The following is a 25,607-nucleotide window of genomic DNA, read 5'->3' as shown; positions in this document are numbered from 1 at the left end:
ACTTCAAACGTCTCGGACTACTCGTTTGCCGAGGTCTCACTTATTCGATTTGGTTTACCAATCTCGACGTTTGGCATCCTTGTGCGCTGTGCCGTATAAGTGAGCCGATTTGGTCCTTGGTACGACCAGCGAACGGGTGTGTCACACACTGAACTCTCAGTGATTTCAGGGCTCTAGTAGGGAGAAATTGCGATCCGTCTGCCAGATCGCTAGACCGTGGGATTTGCTTTCGTGGGCGCGATCGATTCACAGGTGCAACCTTACGTCTCGCCAATGCCGCACACGACTCGCCAGCTGCAAGCTACATCGCTGCACGAAGCAAACTGGGTAAAGTACTGCAGCTCCGGCCCCGTCTAGGCGTACAAACCCCAATCACCACATGCTCTCAGCTGCACCCACATAGCCTAAGGTAGATTGAACAAGTCAAAGTCTGCTCAGCATCAGATTAACACCGAGAGAGTTACCCACATTTTTACGGCCAGTGTATTGACTCACCTTTGCCACCCAGGATCCTTGTCCATTGTGGTCTGAAACCACCTGTTAGTTGAAACTTCCTGGCAGATTAAAACTGTGTGCCCGACCGAAACTCGAACTCGGGACCTTTGCCTTTCGCGGGCAAGTGCTCTACCAACTGAGCTACCGAAGCGCTACTCACGGCCGGTACTCACAGCTTTACTTCTGCCAGTACCTCGTCTCCTACCTTCCAAACTTTACAGAAGCTCTCCTGCGAACCTTGCAGAACTAGCACTCCTGAAAGAAAAGATATTGTTGAGACATGGCGTAGCCACAGCCTGGGGGATGTTTCCAGAATGAGATTTTCACTCTGCAGCGGAGTGTGCGCTGATATGAAACTTCCCCCAGGCTGTGGCTAAGCCATGTCTCCGCAATATCCTTTCTTTCAGGAGTGCTAGTTCTGCAAGGTTCGCAGGAGAGCTTCTGTAAAGTTTGGAAGGTAGGAGACGAGGTACTGGCAGAAGTAAAGCTGTGAGTACCGGCCGTGAGTCGTGCTTCGGTAGCTCAGTTGGTAGAGCACTTGCCCGCGAAAGGCAAAGGTCCCGAGTTCGAGTCTCGGTCGGGCACACAGTTTTAATCTGCCAGGAAGTTTCATATCAGCGCACACTCCGCTGCAGAGTGAAAATCTCATTCTGGAAACATCCCCCAGGCTGTGGCTAAGCCATGTCTCCACAATATCCTTTCTTTCAGGAGTGCTAGTTCTGCAAGGTTCGCAGGAGAGCTTCTGTAAAGTTTGGAAGGTAGGAGACGAGGTACTGGCAGAAGTAAAGCTGTGAGTACCAGCCGTGAGTCGTGCTTCGGTAGCTCAGTTGGTAGAGCACTTGCCCGCGAAAGGCAAAGGTCCCGAGTTCGAGTCTCGGTCGGGCACACAGTTTTAATCTGCCAGGAAGTTTCATTTCAGCGCACACTCCGCTGCAGAGTGAAAATCTCATTCTGGAAACACCTGTTAGTTGTTTACGATATTCGAAAATAATCTGTTTAGGTTTAATTAGACCTTTGTTTCTTCTGTTTTGTGTGTGTTTGGAAATATAAATGTTGTCAGTAAACTAAATCTTGTTTGCCTTCTCAATTAAATCATCACTTTAATATAGTAACCCCAAGTGTTAATTTGCATTGCATACAACGTTAACAGGTAGCTTTTCATTGTGTACAACATTGCCAGGATCTCTTACCTTTTATCGTCAAGTTTCCAAAGCACTTATAAAAGAAACGAGCAAGGTAATATCGAAACTGAGTAGTGGCCGAGAGCCACTTGAGCTTCGTAAAGAAACCTCACTCAAGATATTTTAACCATCGATTTCTCGAATCAGATGTACGGAACCGACTGTAATAACTAAACTGAGACGAGCTATGTCGTGACAAAAGTGAATATCAAGTCAAATTTCGTTCTCTCACGCAAACATCATACCGCCGAATGTATTCTAACACTGGCATAAGCGAAGTCTATCACAGGCAGCGTCTCGAGCGCAAGTGTCTCCATAAGAACCTCTAGAGGTCCTTTCGTTATTGTTTATTTATTGTGACTGTTTGTCTGAACACCATACAGCCATTTTGAAGTATTTTGGAATTTTATATACTAAGGTTACATTTATCTAATAATATCACATTTCATTTCAAAACTAATACATTATTTTCATAAAGAAGAGCTGCTACAGTAGTTCCTAATGGCTGCTGTTATCTGATTAACAGCTGAATGAAATACACTACTGGCCATTAAAATTGATACACCAAGAAGAAATGCAGATGATAAACGGGTAGTCATTGGACAAATATATTATACTAGAACTGACATGTGATTACATTTTCACGCAATTTGGGTGCATAGATCCTGAGAAATCAGTACCCAGAACAACCACCTCTGGCCGTAATAACGGCCTTGATACGCCTGGTCATTGAGTCAAAAAGAACTTGGGTGGCGTGTACAGGTACAGCTGCTCATGCAGCTTCAACACGGTACCACAGTTCATCAAGAGTAGTGACTGGCGTATTGTGACGAGCCAGTGACCAGACGTTTTCAATAGGTGAGATATCTGGAGAATGTGCTGGCCAGGGCAGCAGTCGAACATTTTCTGTATCCAGAAAGGCCTGTACAGACCTGCAACATGTGGTCGTGCATTACCCTGCTGAAATGTAGGGTTTCGCAGGGATCGAATGAAGGGTAGAGCCACGGGTCGTAACACATCTGAAATGTAACGTCCACTGTTCAAAGTGCCGTCAATGTCAACAAGAGGTGACCGAGACGTGTAACCAATGGCACCCCATACCAACACCCCGGGTGATACCCCAGTATGGCGATGACGAATACATGCTTCCAATGTGCGTTCACCGCGATGCCGCCAAACAAGGATGCGACCATTATGCTGCTGTAAACAGAACCTGGATTCATCCGGAAAAACGACGTTTTGCTATTCGTGCATCCAGGTTCATTGCTGAGTGCACCAACGTAGGCGGTTCTGTCTGTGATGCAGCGTCAAGGGTAATCTCAGCCATGGTCTCCGAGCTGATAGTCCCTGCTGCTGCAAACGGCGTCTAACTGTTCGTGCAGATGGTTATTGTCTTGCATACGTCCCCTTCTGTTGACTCAGGGATCGAGACGTGGCTGCACGATCCGTTACGGCCATGCGGATAAGATGCCTGTCATCTCGACTGCTAGTGATACGAGGCCGTTTGGATCCAGCACGGCGTTCCGTATTACCCTCCTGAACCCACCGATTCCATATTCTGCTAACAGTCATTGGATCTCGACCAACGCGAGCAGCAATGTCGCGATATGATAAACCGCAATCACGAAAGGCTACAATCTGACCTTTATCAAAGTCGGAAACGTGATGGTACGCATTTCTCCTCCTTACACGAGGCATCACAACAACGTTTCACCAGGCAACGCCAGTCAACTGCTGTTTGTGTATTTGAAATCGGTTGGAAACTTTTCTCGTGTCAGCACGTTGTAGGTGTCGCCACCGGCGCCAACCTTGTGTGAATGCTTTGAAAAGCTAATCATTTGTATATCACAGCATCTTCTTCCTGTCGGTTAAATTTCGCGTCTATAGCACGTCATCTTCGTGGTGTAGCAATTTTAATAGCCAGTCGTGTAGATTTGTTGTTATGCATACTATTTGCAATTGAAAACTATATCATTGATATCACCTGTTGTTATTCCACCTTGTTCACTATGGGGATTACTTCCAGAGTGTATTCGGTAAAGGTGGTTAGAGAATGATCCATTTTTAAATATTATTAGAAATATGGATCTTGTCCATCAGCTTCCGTTAAGTCCTTTACCCGAGCATAAAGCTGGATTGACACACGTAACAGAAGTGTCGTCACAGCGAATAACATACTGAAGTTGCAATGTATTTGCACGTGTGAACTCTCAGTTTTTATAGTGGCGCATCGTCAGACACACACATTTTGTCAAGCCACAAAAAGTTCAACTTGATTCTGCTTTGTTGCGCTATTTTCTTTCCTTCCTTCCTTCCTTCCTGGTGGATGTATTTCGAAACACGAGCATTCTGCAGCAGTTATCTTGGAGTTATTGTTGACGTACCCAATCTTATTTCAATGTGTTTTCTTTTTGTTACTTAAAAAAGTCAGAACATTGGTAGGCATATACGTTTTCGCAGCTTCTGGAACTAAAAGAACAACAACCTATGTTTAATTTTCTGTAGCAGTGTGTGTGTGTGTGTGTGTGTGTGTGTGTGTGTGTGCGCGCAATATTTGCAAACTAATGATGTATCCGACAATCTTGAAACATTTTTGGATGAATAAATAAATAATCTGTAACCAAAAATGTGAGTCGTAAAAACTTTATGATTTTGTGGATTATGTGCGGGAAATGGTCCCCGAATGTGAAGTGGCAGCTGTTAAACTAAAAATTAGTTACAGATATGCCTACATCAGTAAATATAATAAAATTCTAAAATCTTGGTAGAGTAGCAAGACTGCAGATCATATTTACGTGTCAGCTGTCGGTTGTTTGCCATAAAAGACAGCATTTTCGTCTTCGTGGGTAATTTCTTTTAAAAATTCGTTTTTGGCTTATGATTTATCCCTGCACAAAATTTATTTACGAGTCCAACTTCTGGGTTTCGTCTTACTTCTATTTAACTCTTGTCGCAGCTCTAATGCCTTAACTTGCACCATAACATTTATGCCTGCCGTATTGTGTCAACTGACGCCATATTGAATGCTGTGCAGCTATGAAGAATTTGTAACATCTTGTGTGAACTGTAGCTCATGGTACTACTATAGAAATCCATAGGATGTCGCTGCGCATTAGTTACGTGTGTCAACCTAGGTGAAGATATCCCACTTGACCAGTGATCACATACTGTGCTCCATAGACCATATGGTCTATGCCCCCCCCCCCACAAGAACCATGGACTTGGCCGTTGGTGGAGAGGCTTGCGTGCCTCAGCGATACAGATAGCCGTACCGTAGGTGCTACCACAACGGAGGGTTATCTGTTGAGAGGCCAGACAAACGTGTGGTTCCTGAAGAGGGGCAGCAGCCTTTTCAGTAGTTGCAGGGGCAATAGTCTGGACGACTGACTGACCTTGCCTTGTAACACTAACCAAAACGGCCTTGCTGTGCTTGTACTGCGAACGGCTGAAAGTAAGGGGAAACTACAGTCGTAATTTTTCCCGAGGGCATGCAGCTTTACTGTATGGTTAAATGATGATAGCGTCCCCTTGGGTAAAATATTCCGGAGATAAAATAGTCCCCCTTTCGGATCTCCGGGCGGGGACTACTCAGGAGGACGTCTTTATCAGGACAAAGAAAGCTGGCGTTCTACGGATCGAAGCGTGGAATGTCAGATCCCTTAATCGAGCAGGTAGGTTACAAAATTTAAAAAGGGAAATGGATAGGTTAAAGTTAGATATAGTAGGAATTAGTGAAGTTCACTGGCAGGAGGAACAAGACTTTTGGTCAGGTGAATACAGGGTTGTAAATACAAAATCAAATAGGGGTAATGAAGGAGTAGGTTTAATAATGAATAAAAAATAGGAGTGCGGGTAAGCTACTACAAACAGCATAGTGAACGCATTATTGTGGCCAAGATAGACACGAAGCCCATGCCTACTACAGTAGTACAAGTTTATATGCCAACTAGCTCTGCAGATGACGAAGAAATTGAAGAAATGTATGATGAAATAAAATAAATTATTCAGATAGCGAAGGGAGACGAAAATTTAATAGTCATGGGTGACTGGAATTCGGTAGTAGGAAAAGGGAGAGAAGGAAACGTAGTAGGTGAATATGGATTGGGGCTAAGAAATGAAAGAGGAAGCCGCCTGGTAGAATTTTGCACAGAGCATAACTTAATCATACCTAACACTTGGTTCAAGAATCATAAAAGAAGGTTGTATACATGGAAGAAGCCTGGAGATACTGACAGGTTTCAGATAGATTATATAATGGTAAGACAGAGATTTAGGAACCAGGTTTTAAATTGCAAGACATTTCGAGGGGCAGATGTGGACTCTGATCACAATCTATTGGTTATGAACTGTAGATTAAAACTGAAGAAACTGCAAAAAGGTGGGAATTTAAGGAGATGGGACCTGGATAAACTGAAAGAACCAGAGGTTGTATAGAGTTTCAGGGAGAGCATAAGGGAACAAGTGACAGGAATGCGGGAAAGAAATACAGTAGAAGAAGAATGGGTAGCTCTGAGGGATGAAGTAGTGAAGGCAGCAGAGGATCAAGTAGGTAAAAAGACAAGGGCTAGTAGAAATCCTTGGGTAACAGAAGAAATATTGAATTCAATTTATGAAAGGAGAAAATGTAAAAATACAGTAAATGAAGCAGGCAAAAAGGAATACAAACGTCTCAAAAATGAGATCGACAGGAAGTCCAAAAATGGCTAAGCAGTCATGGCTAGAGGACAAATGTAAGGATGTAGAGGCTTTTCTCACTAGGGGAGAGATAGATACTGCCTACAGGAAAATTAAAGAGACCTTTGGAGAAAAGAGAACCACTTGTATGAATATCAAGAGCTCAGATGGAAACCCAGTTGTAAGCAAAGAAGGGAAATCAGAACGGTGGAAGGAGTATATAGAGGGTCTGTACAAGTGCGATGTACTTGTGGACAATATAATGGATGTAGATGAAGATGAAATGGGAGATACGATACTGCGTGAAGAGTTTGACAGAGCACTGAAAGACCTGAGTCGAAACAAGGCCCCGGGAGTGGACAACATTCCATTAGAACTACTGACGGTCTTGGGAGAGCCAGTCCTGACAAAACTCTACCATCTGGTGAGCAAGATGTATGAGACAGGCGAAATACCCTCAGACTTCAAGAAGAATATAATAATTCCAATCCCAAAGAAAGCAGGTGCTAACAGATGTGAAAATTATCGAACATTCAGTTTAATAAGTCACGGCTGCAAAATACTAACGCGAATTCTGTACAGACGAATGGAAAAACTGGTAGAAGTCGACCTCGGGGAAGATCAGTTTGGATTCCGTAGAAATATTGGAACACACGAGGCAATACTGACCCTACGACATATCTTAGAAGCTAGATTAAGGAAAGGCAAACGTACGTTTCTAGCATTTGTAGAGTTAGAGAAAGCTTTTGACAATGTTGACTGGAATACTCTCTTTCAAATTCTAAAAGTGGCAGGGGTAAAACACAGGGAGCGAAAAGCTATTTACAATTTGTACAGAAACCAGATGGCAGTTATAAGAGTCGAGGGGCATGAAAGGGAAGCAGTGGTTGGGAAGGGAGTGAGACAGGGTTGTAGCCTATCCCCGATGTTATTCAATCTGTATATTGAGCAAGCAGTGAAGGAAACAAAAGAAAAATTCGGAGTAGGTATTAAAATCCATGGAGAAGAAATAAAAACTTTGAGGTTCGCCGATGACATTGTAATTCCGTCAGAAACAGCAAAGGACCTGGAAGAGCAGTTGAACGGAATGGATAGTGTCTTGAAAGGAGGGTATAAGATGAACATCAACAAAAGCAAAACGAGGATAATGGAATGTAATAGAATTAAGTCGGGTGATGCTGAGGGAATTAGATTAGGAAATGAGACACTTAATATAGTAAAGGAGTTTTGCTATTTGGGGAACAAAATAACTGATGACTGTCGAAGTAGAGAGGATATAAAATGTAGACTGGCAATGGCAAGGAAAGCGTTTCTGAAGAAGAGAAATTTGTTAACATCGAGTATAGATTTAAGTGTCAGGAAGTCGTTTCTGAAAGTATTTGTATGGAGCGTAGCAACATATGGAAGTGAAACATGGACGATAACTAGTTTGGTCCTGAAGGGAATAGAAGCTTTCGAAATGTGGTGCTACAGAAGAATGCTGAAGATTAGATGGGTAGATCATATAACTAATGAGGAGGTATTGAATAGGATTGGGGAGAAGAGAAGTTTGTGGCACAACTTGACTAAAAGAAGGGATCGGTTGGTAGGACATGTTCTGAGGCATTAAGGGATCACCAATTTAGTATTGGAGGGCAGTGTGGAGGGTAAAAATAGTAGAGGGAGACCAAGAGATGAATACACTAAACAGATTCAGAAGGATGTAGGTTGTAGTAGGTACTGGGAGATGAAGAAGCTTGCACAGGATAGAGTAGCATGGAGAGCTGCATCAGTCTCAGGACTGAAGACCACAACAACAAAACAACATGGTCTATGCTGCGCTCAGCTCGACTGTCATTTGTCTTGCTGAACACAGCTAACGTGACATCTTTGACTAACACGGAAGCCAGAGCACACACCGGAAACTAATGACTGTTTACGACACACAGAAAGCTAGCACTCTCTATAATCGTGCATGCCAAATATACATGCGATTTGCATTAAAGCGGGTATGGAAACTACAGTATCCCATAAAGTTCTAGTTTTACGTTGTTACTGAGTGATCCCCAAAATGTTCTTGCAATTTTTACATACTTATATAAAACACAAATGCTACTGAATGTCATCTCAACCGTAATCGACGGTGTCAGAGTTCATTCGCAATCGGCTTAATAAAGTCCATTTCGCACATCGCTCATCAATTAAAAATGGTGCTGCAACCATGGAACAAGATTGTGTTGTGTACATATTGTGGGTAATATTCCTGTTTATCACGGACGTAACGCTGATGTTCGTGTCATGTTTCAATACACATCATAAACAGGAATGTTGAAAACAATACAAAATTCAGTTAAACTGCTTGTAGCAAGCACGCTTTTCGAATTGGAGACGAGCTCGTATTTCCTGATCTATTAACCGTCGCTCTCCGGTCTCGAACGTGTCCAACTATTCCAGTGGCTACTGTGTTAGACTGAATGGATTTCATTCATACCGCCTAGGTTCAAGGTCTGTATGTTTGCACGAGGTCTAGAGTAAAATAAAAAATAAAAGTAAAAAAGAAGCCTCGTTGGCGTTACAGATTGACCTGTAGCTTCGCCCCTTTGAAAAAGTCACTAATAACATCACGTTACAATTCCCATATTGTTTACGACATTTGTCGCATGTTCGCTATGTCATTGATCAACCAGACGACTCGTATTGAAAATCCATCTACATCCCTTGTTTACTCTGGAATGATCTTATCTTTATTAACCTTATTTTTTTATGTTTTCCACCACCCAAAAACCCCTCTTTCCCACTGTTGTCCCGTCAATTTCATTTTCTTTGCTGATTGAAATACTTTGCGTGTTTTTTAAGTTTGTTTACGAATATAATATTTTATCTTGTCGTAACAGTCTTAGAGACTGTAATCGAACTGTTATTAAATGTTATCTCTCGTTGTATTTAAACGATAGTTTTTACACGTGATATGTCATTGGTCAAAGCAGGCTGTTTGAATGGGCCGTTACTCTAGTCCCCATTTTGAAAGAATTGGAAATTTACACATATACGTAAATATTCCAACCGCATTCTCAACGAAAAAACTGAGTTGAAACATAGAAGATATTTAGAATACTTTAATCAATTTTAGACAAGGAAAACGAAAAAAAAAACAAATGGTACACAAAAAAGGTCGATAACCTGTAATTGCAGTTAACAAAAAAATTCTAATATGTATGATATACAGCCACAATATCTATGATATAATCTGTAAACTTACAGCATCGTAGAAGTGAAAACTTGTCATTTTATTCGTCAAAAACGTTATTCTATACAGACGAAGTTACGTGACTCATAGCCGGCCGCGGTGGTCTCGCGGTTCTAGGCGCGCAGTCCGGAACCGTGCGACTGCTACGGTCGCAGGTTCGAATCCTGCCTCGGGCATGGATGTGTGTGATGTCCTTAGGTTAGTTAGGTTTAAGTAGTTCTAAGTTCTAGGGGACTGATGACCGCAGCAGTTGAGTCCCATAGTGCTCAGAGCCATTTGAACCATTTTTGAACGTGACTCATAGAACTTGTCACCAGAAAAATATCCGCCGCAAGACGCATTATGAACGTCAATCCGCGTAGACGTAAGAAAGGTTATAAAACAACATTATATGAAACACACATAGACATAAGTAAGCTACATTAATTTAGCATCAACTGCCATATTTGACGATGGCCTACTTGCCAAAACAAGCTCCTAGTGAAGAAATACGACCATCACAAGCAAAATAAAACATTCTGCACCTATCTGGGAATCAATTTATATAAAAATTTCACAACCATATTTAGCTTCTCGTTGATGTACTTCCAATTTCGAATATGTCAAAATATAATTTCTTTTCATGCTAAAGTTTGTAAGTATCCAAAAGTACAGTTTTTTTTTTTTATAATTACGATAGGCCTATTTTTCCTACAATATTATTGGACACATAACTTTTAAATCTAACTCGCTTTTACTTTCACCATCAGTTGACTTTTTTTCTGTACAACGCACAACGTATGCTATACAGGTATTTCTCTTTTTTTCTGTACACAGACTATGCACCTGTAAACTTAAAGCTTTTCTAGGTGGAAACACCTACATTCCTGGTTTATAAGACATTTAGAAGTATTTGGAAAGTTGCTGTGGAGTAACGAAATATGTTAAAAAATGACGTCCACTTGCAGCCATACAAGTCTGAACCTGCTTAACTTTATTGGAAACATTTTCTGCAGATCATATTGTGACAGGCGTCTCAAGTACGCAGTTATTTCAGTTGTAAAGTCACAAAGCGTACATCAGCGACTGCGATACACTCCAGATTTTGCTGCTTCCCAAAGAAAAAAGTCTGGCGGAGTAACTTACGGCGAAAGAATGGGGCCACAGGTTTTTTGAGATGACACGCCGCCTGAGAAACTGGCAATCTGGACCACCACCTCTGAAGGTCTCGCTGTACGGTACAACATGCAATGTGTGGTTTCTATGAGCAATACAAAGGGTGGAAATGATGTTTATGTTGATCTCTATTCCAGTTTTCTGTGCAGGTTCTGGAACTCTCAGAATCGAGGTGATGCAAAACTTTTTTTGGTGTGTGTGTGTGTATTTGTGTGTGTGTGTGTGTGTGTGTGTGTGTATTGGCGGTACATTCCAGGTGTGTTTAGAAACCATACTGTCAGTAAATTACTGGTAGAATTTTACTATGAAAGTGAACAGCATCACTGAAAAACCGGACGAAATAATTTAATCCGACGAAATGAATGTACGGGCAATCGATAACGAGTCACTGGCGGAAGTTGCTGCGACACAAGAAAGCACTGAAAATAGGACTGATGACAACCGGATTTTAAACTCAGAAGAAATAACGAACAATGGTTTGTCAAAAGTAGATGATACAATTGCCGTCTGGATCGACGTCCACAAGCGCTCTCTCACGCGATAGTTTTTATCGTGAAGGTTTATGTGAAGCACATATCTTTCCTACTCCACAAAAAGTGGAACAGGAAATACCCATTGAAAAGGAACAACATCAAAGAGTAGGCAATCATGTTTTACCGACATCTGGAGGTGACAGTCTTGCCCTACAATATCTCGAGCAGATGCATAAGTAGTCGGAACAAATATTGTCTAAGGAGTATCAGGTAACTTTAAACAGAATTTTTGAGTTTTGAGCAAAAGTAAGAACACAAGTTTAATGAAAAAGTTTCCGAACTTGTAAATGAACAATAGAAAAACACTCACCGTTTTGATGCACTTACCCTAAAACAAAATAGCTTAGCAAAGGCGGTATCCGTGATGCAAGTTAGCATGTCAGATTTACACAACACATAGATGATTTATTGCGTCAAGTACCTAAAATATCGGAGGATTTGGGATTACATTAGAATAGAAAAGCATCAGTAATGATGAACAAAAACTGAATGATCATGCTGATTTTGGGTGCTTTGACAGCGATTCGACATATGTGCAATGGTGGTAGAGCAACATCGTACTCACATTGAGGAAGGGGAAGCGATAATGCTCGAGAGGATAAGATAGTTAACAAACTCGATACCGATTTGAAGATAGCTATTCAACAAGTACGTAATGGAATAGGCATAGGACGCTTGGGTTCAAGTGAACCGTTTGGTGTTAATAACAAAAAGACAAATGGTATAACAGTAAAAAAAAAAACAATTTTCACCTAATATTACACAAGATGTAAACGAAGGAGACTATGAGTCATATGAGCAGTACCTAATGGACAACAAGGAAACTATCGATTACGTGACAGCAGTAAAAATACTGCATACACATAATGCCTCTTGACTGTCAAAAATCTTCACCGACGAAAGACTATTAAAACAAAGACAGTACAGGTGTTTTCTACGGAAATAAAGAAGGTACAACCACAGTATTCATTAGATCTTTTCAATATATTCCACCGCGTAGCTGGGATGAACAACAAAAGATCCATTACGGATATACATACATAAGTGGACGCCTTGCCGTGGGCTGCAGACATAGCTAAGATTTGTGAAGCCTATGATCAGTTGGAACAGGCTTTTCTTGCCAAGATTTTGTCACCTGGAGTAAAAGAACTAATCAGACGTTTTTGACCCTGAACCACCTAATAACAGACAAGGTGGACTAAGAAAATATGCACTATGTGAATACGGACGGACCTCTGGGGCCGTTGTACCGTATGGGAACTGTAACTTGGCATGCGACCCCCCCCCCAGTTCCGGATCAGAAACTGTCGGCAGCAGTCGGGAGATTTCGTGGCGTGGCGTGGCGTGGCGTGGCGTTTTGTACCTGTTGCCAACTGCGCGGCGTAGACTTCATTTGTTGTCAGCTTTGTTGCGTGCTACGTCGCTCGCTTAGCTGTGCTGTTGTTGCCAGTGTATAGCAGCTGCGTTTTCCCTGCTTCGAAAATGAGAGACATTCCAGTTACTGGCCATTGCGGGAGTTACCGTCGAGTCCAGTTCGGAGACAAAATCCGGTTATTAGGAGCGCTTGTCGTAAAATGGTGATGAATGTAGTGAAGTGCTGCAATGATGAAAAAAAGAAAACAAAAATCACTATTACACCCGATTTGACAATCTTCCCTCAGAGCTGCGACGTACACTGGGAGGAGCCTGCGTAGTATTGTGGGAGTTAGAGAATTTGCCAGGAATCACCCACACACATCCCCAGAAACTCCTGCAAAAAGAGATCAGTTTCATTTATAATCCTATTAGAGAATATTTGTAAATAGCTCTATATTTGGTTGTAATTAATCTAAAATGTGTACTCTTTAACGGATAGAGCTGTGGCGTCTCTGACACAGAGCGCCCTATCTTTCTCTCTGATCTCTTAGAAATTTTTTTGTTCTGAGTCTCTCTTGGCGCGCAACTTGTGAACTGCCATATTTGTTCTTTTTGCCTCAGTGTCTAATAAATGCATTTACGATATTTAAAGTGTGTTATTACCGATTAGCGTAACGTGATAACCATAGTGATGACCTTAACATCGTCGTCCTGTGATCGCGAGTTATTTTGTGCTTGTTTCCGTTATTAACGAACTTCATGTGCCAGCCCACATTGTTCTCGCTACAATGCAATTACCAGTGTCTTTCTGTGCTAGAGCCATGCACTCTATTAACTGTGCTTGTGACCACGAGTGGTCAAGTGCACCTAATGCACATTTGGTTAAAACTGAACAATTATTTATGCCTGGCCACGCCAGCGGCCAGCTAACCTTATTGGGCTCAACGTTGCTACCGTATAGTGTGGCAGCACAACAATGCCCACAACATGGACAGTGCATGCCGCCTAACGACATTCAAAATGTGTGTGAAATCTTATGGGACTCAACTGCTAAGGTCATCAGTCCCTAAGCTTACACACTACTTAACCTAAATTATCCTAAGGACAAACACACACACCCATGCCCGAGGGAGGACTCGAACCTCCGCCGGGACCTAACGACATTGTGGACGATCGTCCAGGTAAGACGTTGTGGTTTACCCCTCATCTAAGCCTTAACCTTCTACACACAGGGGCCGGCCGGTGTGGCCGAGGGGTTCTAGGCGCTACAGTCTAGAACCGCGTGACCGCTACAGTCGCAGGTTCGAATCCTGCCTTGGGCATGGATGTGTGTGATGTCCTTAGGTTAGTTAGGTATAAGTAGTTCTAAGTTCTAGGGGACTGATGACCTCAGAAGCTAAGTCCCATAGTGCTCAGAGCCACTCTACGCACGGGGTAGCAATTTCATGCCTAGTGTTGCAGCACCCCCCCCCCCCCCTCACGTCGTATCGCCTTGACCATGCTGGTTTCCATGGTTGCATCCATGGCTGTGCTGTCACCACATTCCACCCGCTATTCAATGGCACCTGTTACTACATCCATGCTGTGCTCTTCATCGGGCATGCATTTTGGGCACATTGTGCCAACTTTTACACCCGAACCCTCCACAGTATGTGCTGCATGCGTTCGCCCCCTCACGCAGACCTCTGGTGATGCACCAGTCACTGCTACTGCACTCGCAGTGTCGGAAACATCCTGCCCTGCTCGCACGGATCTCTGCCTGCTGCTGCTTCCTCAATGTGTATTACCTGGCAGGTTTCCCAAGCTACCTGCTTTGCAAAAAGATAAGCCTAAAACTTGGTTGGTGTTAGTGGATCACCTACTGGACATCCATGGCATTTTGGACGACGACACGCATTTTGTCTGCCTGGTGAAGTCACCTCCATGCTCATCAGCGATCTACTACTCTCACCACCTGCCTCGCACAAGTATTCAACAGCAAAAGCACTGCTCATCGAGCACCTTTCTCGCCCTCTGGCAGAGGCCACATTATTCACAACGATCATTTCGACAACAGTACTCCTTTGCAGCTTTGGCGGCGCCTACATAGATTAAATGATGATCAAGCATTACTTGACGCCATGCTTTGGACGTTGTGGATGGTCAAAATGCCTTCGGATCTACAACTTCATCTGCTGTCTCATGTCGCTGACCCACTCAAGGTTCGTTTACACACAGCAGATCGAGCTTACACAATCATTTGTCACTGTCACTGCCTGCCACGGACGACATCTCCATCACCCTCAGTTGGCATGCCTGCACCTTCATTTCCGCACCTGGCCAGCAAAGGAGCACTTCATCTGTCAGTCAGGAGCTGCCACCTAGCAGCCTATAGGGGGTACTGCCTGCAGCCTCCCAACAGCAGCTGACCTCACCCGAGAAGCAGCCCGAGTGGCTACCAGCAGCGACACAGCCAGCTGAAGCCCCTTCCCTCTCCACACTACCTCGCCTCCCAGCCTACCCACTGTACTGGTTGGTTCAAATGGCTCTGAGCACTATGGGACTCAACTTCTATGGTCATTAGTCCCCTAGAACTTAGAACTACTTAAACCTAACTAACCTAAGGACATCACACACACCCATGCCCGAGGCAGGATTCGAACCTGCGACCGTAGCAGCAGCGCGGCTCCGGACTGGAGCGCCTAGAACCGCACGGCCACCGCGGTCGGCACTGTACTGGTACCATGCTACTTACAGGGACGTAGCATGCAACACCACGTCTCTTTATGGCGCCTTCTGTCCGATGCTGCACCACTCGCTTCAGCAGTGCGACAGCTCTACGCCACTGACTCATCATTGGGCATTCGTTTTCTCATTGTCAGAATTATTCCGGCCAAGCACACAGGCAACATAATTTCACCTGCTAACCTCGCCTTGATCGCTGCAAATCATTTTCCTGTTACGGTCCTTGGCACCATCAAGATGTCGCTTCACCTATCACCAGACCACACCTTCCCTTGGATGTAGATGAACCTTTGATCAGGTTGGACTTTCTACACCATTACGAACTTTCACCAGATCTCCAGGCCGCCACACACCTGGTTCTACTGTTCTGTTCTCAAACACGTTCAGCATGACTTTGCTCTCTGCCACATTGGCTATGTTTTCCATGTGTGCGTCTCTGTTCGAGTGTATTACTACATGACTCTCTAATTTGTCTGACGTGTGCACACATATTGATGAACTCCACACCCAGAATGATGCATTATGTGCCCGCATTGCCTCTTCCTCTGCTTAATTGTCACATGCATGGCATCTGAAATATCACCTACCTGCAGAACCACAAGTCAACACATCACACGCCTCTACTGGGTGTTCTCCCGAATTTTCTCATGTGTTGAGCATTCCACTGCCTGCTGCCGTTTTCACATCACTGCGGACGAATCTCCAGAATACACCTGCTCATGCTACTCTCGATTACTCGCACTGCACAGCTGCTGCACCATGCCTTCCTTCATCAACTACAACTGATGACCCACACACACCCTATCCAGCAAAGTCAGTGCTTCCGGACCTTCTCTTGACACCTCTTGCCGCCCCCCTCCCCCCCCCCCCCCCCCCGCCCTTCGCGAGTATTGGCCATCAGTAAAAGCACTTGTCATAGGATTTGCACCACAGACCTGCACATTATAAGGCCAGGTCCCTGAACGCTTCTAAACTTCTGTGCACAAAAGAAATCATTCAGGATTTATAGGCTTCGGGCGTGCTCTGCCCCTCCAATAGCAACTGGTCTTCACCTATCCACCTTGTTCCCAAAATAGACGGCTCCTTGCACATGTGTGGGGAGTACAGGTCTCTTAATGCTTGCACAACTATCGATAACCACCCCATTCCTCATATCCAGGATTTCACGTAATTACTACATGTTCTAACTTTTTCTCTGTTCTAGACTGTTCGAAGGCAAACCATCAAAGTCCTATGCATCCTCCAAATATTCTTAAGATGGCCATCAGCACCCCCTTGGGCCTATATAAATACTGTTACAAGCCTTATGGATTGAAAAATGCTGCGCAGATGTGGCAGTGGTTCACTGATTCCATTTTGCTACCTTTGCCATTTGCTTATTCTTACTTCACATGATATACTGGTATGTTCCTCCTCTGCTGAGGAACATAAAGTTCACCTTGATGCTGTCCATTTAGCCCTCGCTGCCAATATCATGGTGATCGACCATGATAAATCTCAACTCTAATGGTTCAAATGGCTCTGAGCACTATGGGACTCAACTGCTGTGGTCATCAGAACTTAGAACTACTTAAACCTAACTAACCTAAGGACAACACACACACCCATGCCCGAGGCAGGATTCGAACCTGTGACCGTAGCAGCAGCGCGGCTCCGGACTGGAGCGCCTAGAACCACACGGCCACCGCGGCCGGCAATCTCAACTCTGTTCCACATTCCTAGGCCATACTGTCTCTGCTGACAGCCTCCTACCAATGAGTTCTCGTGTCGCAACCATACTTGATCTCTCTCTTCCTGAAGATTATGCCCAGCTCCATCGTTTTCTGGGTATGACAAACTCTTACCACCGATATATTCCTCACCGATGCCCTCTCCAGCAAAAACGCCACAGAGAAACAGAAGTTGAACTGGATCAAACCCATCCTCAACACATTTGGTAACCTTAAAACTGCCATTGCCAAAGCAGTTACACTCGCCCACTCTGAACCTGAGTCCCATGTTTCGATCACAACTGATGCCAGTGACTCAGCTGTGAGCAGTGTTTTACAACAGCACACTGTTGATTCAACCCAACTGTTCCGCTTCTTTTCCAAGAAACTGACTAAGAGCCAGTGTAAGTGGTCAGCTTTCTATCGTGAGCTTCTTGCTGCATAAACGGCGATTAAACACTTGCATAGTGACACCGAGGGGGTGCCCTTTCACGATATACTCACAGTCAGATCACAAGCCTCTTGTGGACACTATTTGTAATCTGGCAAAAGACCTTCCGATGAGGCGTTTCTGTCATATGGTCTACATCTGTCAGCACTCTTCCAATGCATCTATATCTGCGGCGCAGAGAGTGTTGTGGCAGACTACCTATCCAGTATCTGCATGCTAACCACACTGTTCAACTTGGAAGAGCTGGCCCAACTTCAGGCTGAAGACGACAATTCTTTTTTTTTTTTTTTTTTTCAGTCTACTGACTGGTTTGATGCGGCCCGCCACGAATTCCTTTCCTGTGCTAACCTCTTCATCTCAGAGTAGCACTTGCAACTACGTCCTCAATTATTTGCTTGACATATTCCAATCTCTGTCTTCCTCTACAGTTTTTGCCCTCTACAGCTCCCTCTAGTACCATGGAAGTCATTCCCTCATGTCTTAGCAGATGTCCTATCATCCTGTCCCTTCTCCTTATCAGTGTTTTCCACATATTCCTTTCCTCTCCGATTCTGCGTAGAACCTCCTCATTCCTTACCTTATCAGTCCACCTAATTTTCAACATTCGTCTATAGCACCACATCTCAAATGCTTCGATTCTCTTCTGTTCCGGTTTCCACACAGTCCATGTTTCACTACCATACAATGCTGTACTCCAGACGTACATCCTCAGAAATATCTTCCTCACATTAAGGCCAGTATTTGATATTAGTAGACTTCTCTTGGCCAGAAATGCCTTTTTTGCCATAGCGAGTCTGCTTTTGATGTCCTCCTCGCTCCGTCCGTCATTGGTTATTTTACTGCCTAGGTAGCAGAATTCCTTAACTTCATTGACTTCGTGACCATCAATCCTGATGTTAAGTTTCTCGCTGTTCTCATTTCTACTACTTCTCATTCCCCTCGTCTTTCTCCGATTTACTCTCAAACCATACTGTGTACTCATTAGACTGTTCATTCCGTTCAGCAGATCATTTCATTCTTCTTCACTTTCACTCAGGACAGCAATGTCATCAGCGAATCGTATCATTGATATCCTTTCACCTTGTATTTTAATTCCACTCCTGAACCTTTCTTTTATTTCCATCATTGCTTCTTCGATGTACAGATTGAAGAGTAGGGGCGAAAGGCTACAACCTTGTCTTACACCCTTCTTAATACGAGCACTTCGTTCTTGATCGCCCACTCTTATTATTCCCTCTTGGTTGTTGTACATATTGTATATGACTCGTCTCTTCCTATAGCTTACCCCTACTTTTTTCAGAATCTCGAACAGCTTGCACCATTTTATATTGTCGAACGCTTTTTCCAGGTCGACAAATCCTATGAAAGTGTCTTGATTTTTCTTTAGCCTTGCTTCCATTATTAGCCGTAACGTCAGAATTGCCTCTCTCGTCCCTTTACTTTTGCTAAAGCCAAACTGATCGTCACCTAGCGCATTCTCAATTTTCTTTCCCATTCTTCTGTATATTATTCTTGTAAGCAGCATCGATTCATGAGTTGTTAGACGACAATATACAGCGATTAATTTCGGACAACAGGTCATCGCTCTCTGTCCAATCCCACATCCTACACAAGTCGACGACCCTGGTCCTTTGCGACGTATCTACGGGCACTACCCACCCCCTGTTCCCTACCACTCTTCGACATGGGGTCTTTACTGCTTTGTACGGCTTGACCCACCCGGAAATGCAGACCATAATGTGGCTGGTTGCTGAGCGCTTTGTCTGGCCCTGCGTGAAGCAGAACTGCCACACATGGCCCCGCACTTGTGTACCTTGCCAGCGTAGCACGCTCAACCTCCATTAGGAAAGCTTGACGTTCCAAGAGGACGCCTTCGGCACATCCATATCGACATCGTTGGCCCCTCCCCCCTTCCGAGGGGTACAGATACATCTTATCAATCGTCGACTGCATAACCCTCCGGGTCAATGTGGTCCCTCTTGCCGACATCATGGCCAAGACCATCTTTCATTCTTTCGTATCCATGTTGGTCGTGCAATTTGGCTGTTCTTTTACCCTTACAACTGACCAAGGATGACAGTTCTACTCCATCCTCTTTGCATGGCTGTGTGAACTTTGCGTTGTTGCTAAATTCCACACCACAGCCTACCATCCACAGGCTAACTGCCTGGTTGAACAGTGGCACCGCACCCTCAAGGCCGCACTTATGTGCCATGGCAGCTTATGGTCCGAGACCCTCCCTCAGGTCCTGCTGGGCATCCGCTCAGCACTTAAACAAGACTTGAATGCATCGCTTGCTGAGATTCTAGATGGCGAGCCCCTCCTCCTTCCAGCAGAGTTCTTGGAGGACTGACCATAAGCCGATACTATGGACCTTCTGGCTCTGGTTTAACGGGTTCGTGCACACGTCGCATGCCTTCACATCCCCCTGTCTCGCCCTCATTCCACCCCGTCTGTGTTCGTCGACAAGGACCTTGCATTTTGTGAATTTGTGATGCTATGCGACGACTATGTGCGAGCGGCCTTGCAACCATGTTATTCAGATCCTCACCGAGTGTTACATCGAGATGCGAACACGTTCGTAATTCGTCTAAATGGTTGACTACAGATCGTGTCTGTTCATCCCCTGAAAGCGGCGAGGTCATTCTCTGACCTGCCTTCCAACGCTCCCGATCTGCCTTCCATCACTGCCGCCCCATCTCCCGACACCACCGAACTAACCTCGACCGACGCCTCTCTACATACACAGCAGTTGACCGCACGGGACTCTTGCAGCGCAGTTTCCGACACACCTACTTCTCGCGCCGGCCGCCGTCTACAACCGCTGTGCTGTCACGGGGATTACAATTTTGAGTGATGAAACTTCCCTCCACCGTGCTTCACACTGCCAGGGGTGGGGGCGGGGGAGGGGGGGGGGCCGGGTGAAGGCTCAGTGGCGCCTCTAGCTCGGAGCGCCCTATCTTTGACTCTGATCTCTTTGAACTTTTTTTGTTCTATGTCTTTTCAGTGGGCAATTTTTGTACTGCCATGTTTGTTCTTCTTGCCTCGGTGTCTAATAAATGCATTTACGATGTTTAAAGTGTGTTATTACCGATCAGCGTAACGTGATAACCATAGAGCGAGTAGAAAGACAGATGCTTATAGTAAATCGCACACTTTAAACAATTTCTGAAAATATTCAAATGCAATTCCACTCTATTCTGCGGCGCATCATTACAGGTGACATGTCATATGAAAAACTGTTGACTCTTGCAAGTGCTTGTTTTCAGGCTGTTACTGAGGAAGGTTACTGCAAAAAGGTACAACAGCTTGAGCAGGAGTTTTGGAGACATGTTGGTGAGATGGAAATAGCCATTGACAACCTCACAGTCGACGTCGGCACTTCAGATACCAGTGACTAATCAGAGAAAACGATTGCGTGCGAAAGTGAAACTGTTAGTGCATCAGAATTATCAGAAGCTTCGGCAACATTGACCTGTTTTATTCTTGTTTTATTATACATTCTCGTTGAATGTTGTTATAGCTTTGCTGAAATCTGTGGCATCTGTAAATTTAAAAAAATAGACAGTAAGTTAGTATCTTCCATTCCTAGTGTCGTAAATTGTTCTTTAACCTACTTCTAATTATGCATTTATTTTGATATGGGAACTGATAACGTAGGATGTTAATGTCTTTATTTAATATGTCAGTACAAACAGTGATCTCAATTTCGGTAGCACGAAGTATTTAATTGACGATTAACTCTGTCCTACACATAGTTGCTTTTGTAGAGGTTTAAGAAAAACTTGTTTAGTAAATAAAACTGCCTTTTCCTGCTGCTAGTTACTTTATTTATCCCATACGCGTTTCGCCTTCTCCTGTTCTAAGGCATCATGAGTGCGATCTATAAGGATACAGTTTTGTTAGTTATAGATTATCAAACAGTCCACTTAGAGATTTTTTGTAAAAAAAAAGAAAAAAAATTAACTGTTTGATAATCTAACAAAACTGTTTTGTTATAGATCCCAATGATGATGCCCTAGAACAGGAGAAGTCAAAACGCCTATGGGATAAATAAAGTAACTAGCAGTAGGAAAAGGTAGTTTTATTTTCAAAAAAGTATTTATATGGTTGCTGCGGAGGATGGCCACACAGACAAACTTGTTTAAGAAACACGTTTGCGTTGCCTGCACTGCGCGCTTGCAGTACATGGAGGCGCAGCTTGCTCACCTCCCGACGCCGCCTCTCCCCTCAGCAGCCCTAGTGCTCGCCCCCCGCTCCCCGCACCCCCAGCTGGGAGATGCCAAGTAATAGTTGGCGTACGGCTTTGTTTACAGTTTTCATGTGAGTTCCTGTTCTGCGCTGCTGTGCCTGTGTCGCCTCCATGAGGCTGCGTTTTAGCAGCTTTTATTTGGTATCATACCTTCTTTACGGATATTTTTGGGTGCAACCTACGACTGCTTTTTAAACAGTATTTTGAAAAATACCTAAATAAGACGTGTTACTGGAGTACACCTACGTCACACGTGAATGTTCTTAAAATTTTAAAGGGCAGAATACCTGCACATATTAAGGAGAAGTTAGTCACTATACCAGAAAATGATTTAGGATATTCCTATCCATAGTTGACGCCAATGACTTCGTTTATGAGGAGGGATGCAGGCAGACAAGAAACACAGATTCGCCACATGGTTTTCATAAAAGTACTATAGCAGGTCAAAGCAACAACATTAGACACCAACAAGAGTGGCAACGACCAGTAACATTAGGTAATAGACACTATAGGCGTAATTTTAAAGCAAATGGAAACGCTCAGAAAAGGGGTTTTAATAGATATATCCAGGGTTACCGCAACATGCAAGCTAACGGTAATAACCGGAGTACACAAAATTGGTAGTGCACCCTCTAACGGGAATCTAAACAACAGCAGTGGTTAGCATGGAAACTTAAATGGGCACACGAACCCTGTCTCAAGCAATAACGTTAGACAAGTGAAACCAACTTTTCATTCTCATGAGCATCCATTTCAAATAGTTGAGGTAGGTAATACTAATGAGAGTATTCCACAGCAGGAAAATGCTAGCCCACCAGATCCTGGATTTAGCGGGGTGCATTCAAAAACTATTCTTTTTTTTTTCAGGTATGATGAGAAAAACGAGCTGAGAAAGGATTTTTGTTCCGACGAGACAAGGAAGGATGAAGAGGAAGTGGTATAAGCAATAATACATGTAAACTTACTCAATATACCAGTTCATATGATTCTGGATACAGGCGTTTCTGCGAACGTTTTGTCCAAGAGTTTGTTTGACGTGATAGCAAAGAGATGCATGTACCCACTTTCCCTACATAGAACTTCAAATTATTAAAAGCCATAGGAATCAAGATTCAAAACGTCAAGCTAGAGGACTATTACCTTTAATAATTCTACGATTAAATGCAATTTTCTTGTGGTTAATATATTAATGGTAAATTGTATGCTAGGGATGGAGTTCTGCAAACAATTTAAGGCAAACCTCGACGTCGATACTGGTAAATGCCGCTTGCAGGTTGATAGAGAGAGTTTATAAATTTATTTGATTACAGCGAAGGAAAATAGTATTCGAAACTGCAATAAAGTAAATTTCCATCTTATCTATCCTGAAATACGTTTAATAAATGAGCAGTGAAATGAGGTGGTATTGGATAACCCAATACTGCATCGTAAGGTCAGTGGAATGGTTGGAGAGTCTGGTTATTTAGCTGAGGCACAAGGAAAGCAATTATGTAAATCAGTCTTCCAGTACGAACAGGTATTTCGAAAAAAAAACAGGTATTATAAAAGATTACAGTTATACAAAATGAGTGTATATCCACATCACACTTTCTGTCATAATTCTTACCTAATCGCTTGGGTGAAGAAAGAGGTGTGAATAAAGAAATAAAAAGAATGTTAAGTTGGCAAGTACTAGAACCTTCGAATTCTCCGTATTGCAGCCCGTTGATGGCTGTCAATAAGGCAAACGGTAGTATTCGATTAGTACTTGATGCACTATCCATCAACAAAATCATAGTTCCTCTAAGGATGAAATCTGAAAATATCGACGAATAGCTCTCAAATGTCATGGTATTAGGTGTTGAAATTCACTGAATCTGCATTATTCGCACTGGAAAGTAGGAAATACACCGCATTTGTGTGTTCTGGTAGCAGTTAGCGTATTTGTGTATTACCTTTCGGACTCAGTGCGGGCACTGGATGATGTATTGGGACCAGCGTTGCGCAAGATAATCACCCTATATGTCGACGATATGCAATGATGAGCCAAAAAATTGTGTCCACTCCCCACCGTAACTTTAGATGCAGCCTGGTTGCGTTGCGAACTCGTGACGCGGTAGAAAAACTGTGTAAGAGGAGTGGACACTGACAGGGCATCTCCCTAGCGAATAAATGGGTTGCAAATGGGGAAATCCATTGTGATAAGCGACTTTGGCAAAGGGCGCATTATTATTACACAGAGCCTGTGAACGAGCAACTCAACAACGGCGAAGCTGGTCGAATATTCAAGTGTTGCTCTCGTGAGCATCTACGGAGAGAGGTGGAAGGACAGTGGAACTACTACTAGGCGCTAAATGATTGTAGACGTCTACGACTGTTCACAGAACGTGGGGTTTGGAGGCTTATCTACTCTGTAAAGTAGAATAGATGGTGATTTATGACATCTCTGCCGAAAGAGCACAGTGCTGGCGCAAGCATAAGTGTTTCGGAGCACACTGTTCATCTTACGTTGTTAGACATGGAGCTCCGCAGCACATCACCCCCACGTTTTCACACGTTGACCCACCAACATCGTCAATTAAATTTGCATTGGGCGCAGGACCATCGGGATTCTATCGTCGGTCAGTGGAAACGTGTCGGCTCTTCTGGTGGATCACATTTTTACTGGACTAGGTCGTTGGTTGTCCCCACAAACGCTGTCATCGAGATGAATGGCGGCTCGAAAGGTGCAGCGCGCCACGGACACAGGCTGGTGGGGGAAGTATTATGCTATAGGAAACATTCTCCTGCTCTTGTGTGGGGTCTGTGGTAGTAATCGAAGACACGCTGGCAGCTGCGAACCACATGAATCCCTTCATGCTTGATGTCTTCTCTGATGGCGATGTCATCTTTCAGCAGTATAACTGTCCATGTCTCTCAGCAGAACCATGCTACAGTAGTTTGAGGAGCATTATAACGACTATTTAATGAACAGAAAACAAAAAGTTGTGCTGAATAGCACAAATAATGTTGGGAGGGTGGTAAATTCTACTGAATGGGGAGTTATCACAAAGGGAGTCCCGCAGGGTTCAATTTTAGGTCCTCTGTTGTTCCTTATTCTTGTGTATGACCTCCCACTTACCCATTCCAGAAACAGCAGCTGAAGATATTGTTAAGGATGTCTTTCAAACAATTATTAAGTGGTTCTCCCTTAATTTTGAAAAAAAACTCACTATATCCAGTTCTGTACACCAAATAGAGTCACACCGACAATTGATGTAGCATGTGAACAGGGCTCAGTTAACAGGGTAGATTTCTCCAAATTTTTGGGTGTTCACATTGATGACAACTTGAAATGGAAGAAGCATATTACTGAGCTTCTCAAAAAACTAAGTTCAGCTTCTTTCGCTCTTTGTATAATCGCTAGTCTTGGTAATAAACAGATCAGCCTCCTAATGTACTTTGCATATTTCCACTCAATAGTGTCTTATGGAATAGTTTTCTGGGACAACTCACCACTTAGACATAAAGTATTGATTGCACAAAAGAGAGCAGTGAGAATAATTAGTGGTGTTCACCCAAGGACGTCAGGCAGGTACCTTTTCAAGGAGTTAGGTATATTAACTGCACCATCAGAGTACATATATTCGCCAGTGAAATTCTATACAAATAATCCATCTCAATTCGCGAACAACAGTGATGTTCCTACGTACAACACTAGAGAGAAAAATTACCTTTCCTATCCGTTATTGAAGCTGTCAGTTGCTCCAAAAGGAGTAAATTATTCAGCAACAAAAATCTTTGATCATTTGCCCAACAGTATAAAGTGTCTGGAAGGTGGCAGATCAGGTTTTAAATCTAGCTTAAAATCATTTCTTTTGGACAACTCCTTC

Source organism: Schistocerca nitens, chromosome 6 (assembly GCF_023898315.1).
Source record: "Schistocerca nitens isolate TAMUIC-IGC-003100 chromosome 6, iqSchNite1.1, whole genome shotgun sequence".
NCBI classification, from domain to species: domain Eukaryota; kingdom Metazoa; phylum Arthropoda; class Insecta; order Orthoptera; family Acrididae; genus Schistocerca; species Schistocerca nitens.
Note: the sequence above shows the minus strand (reverse complement) of the source record.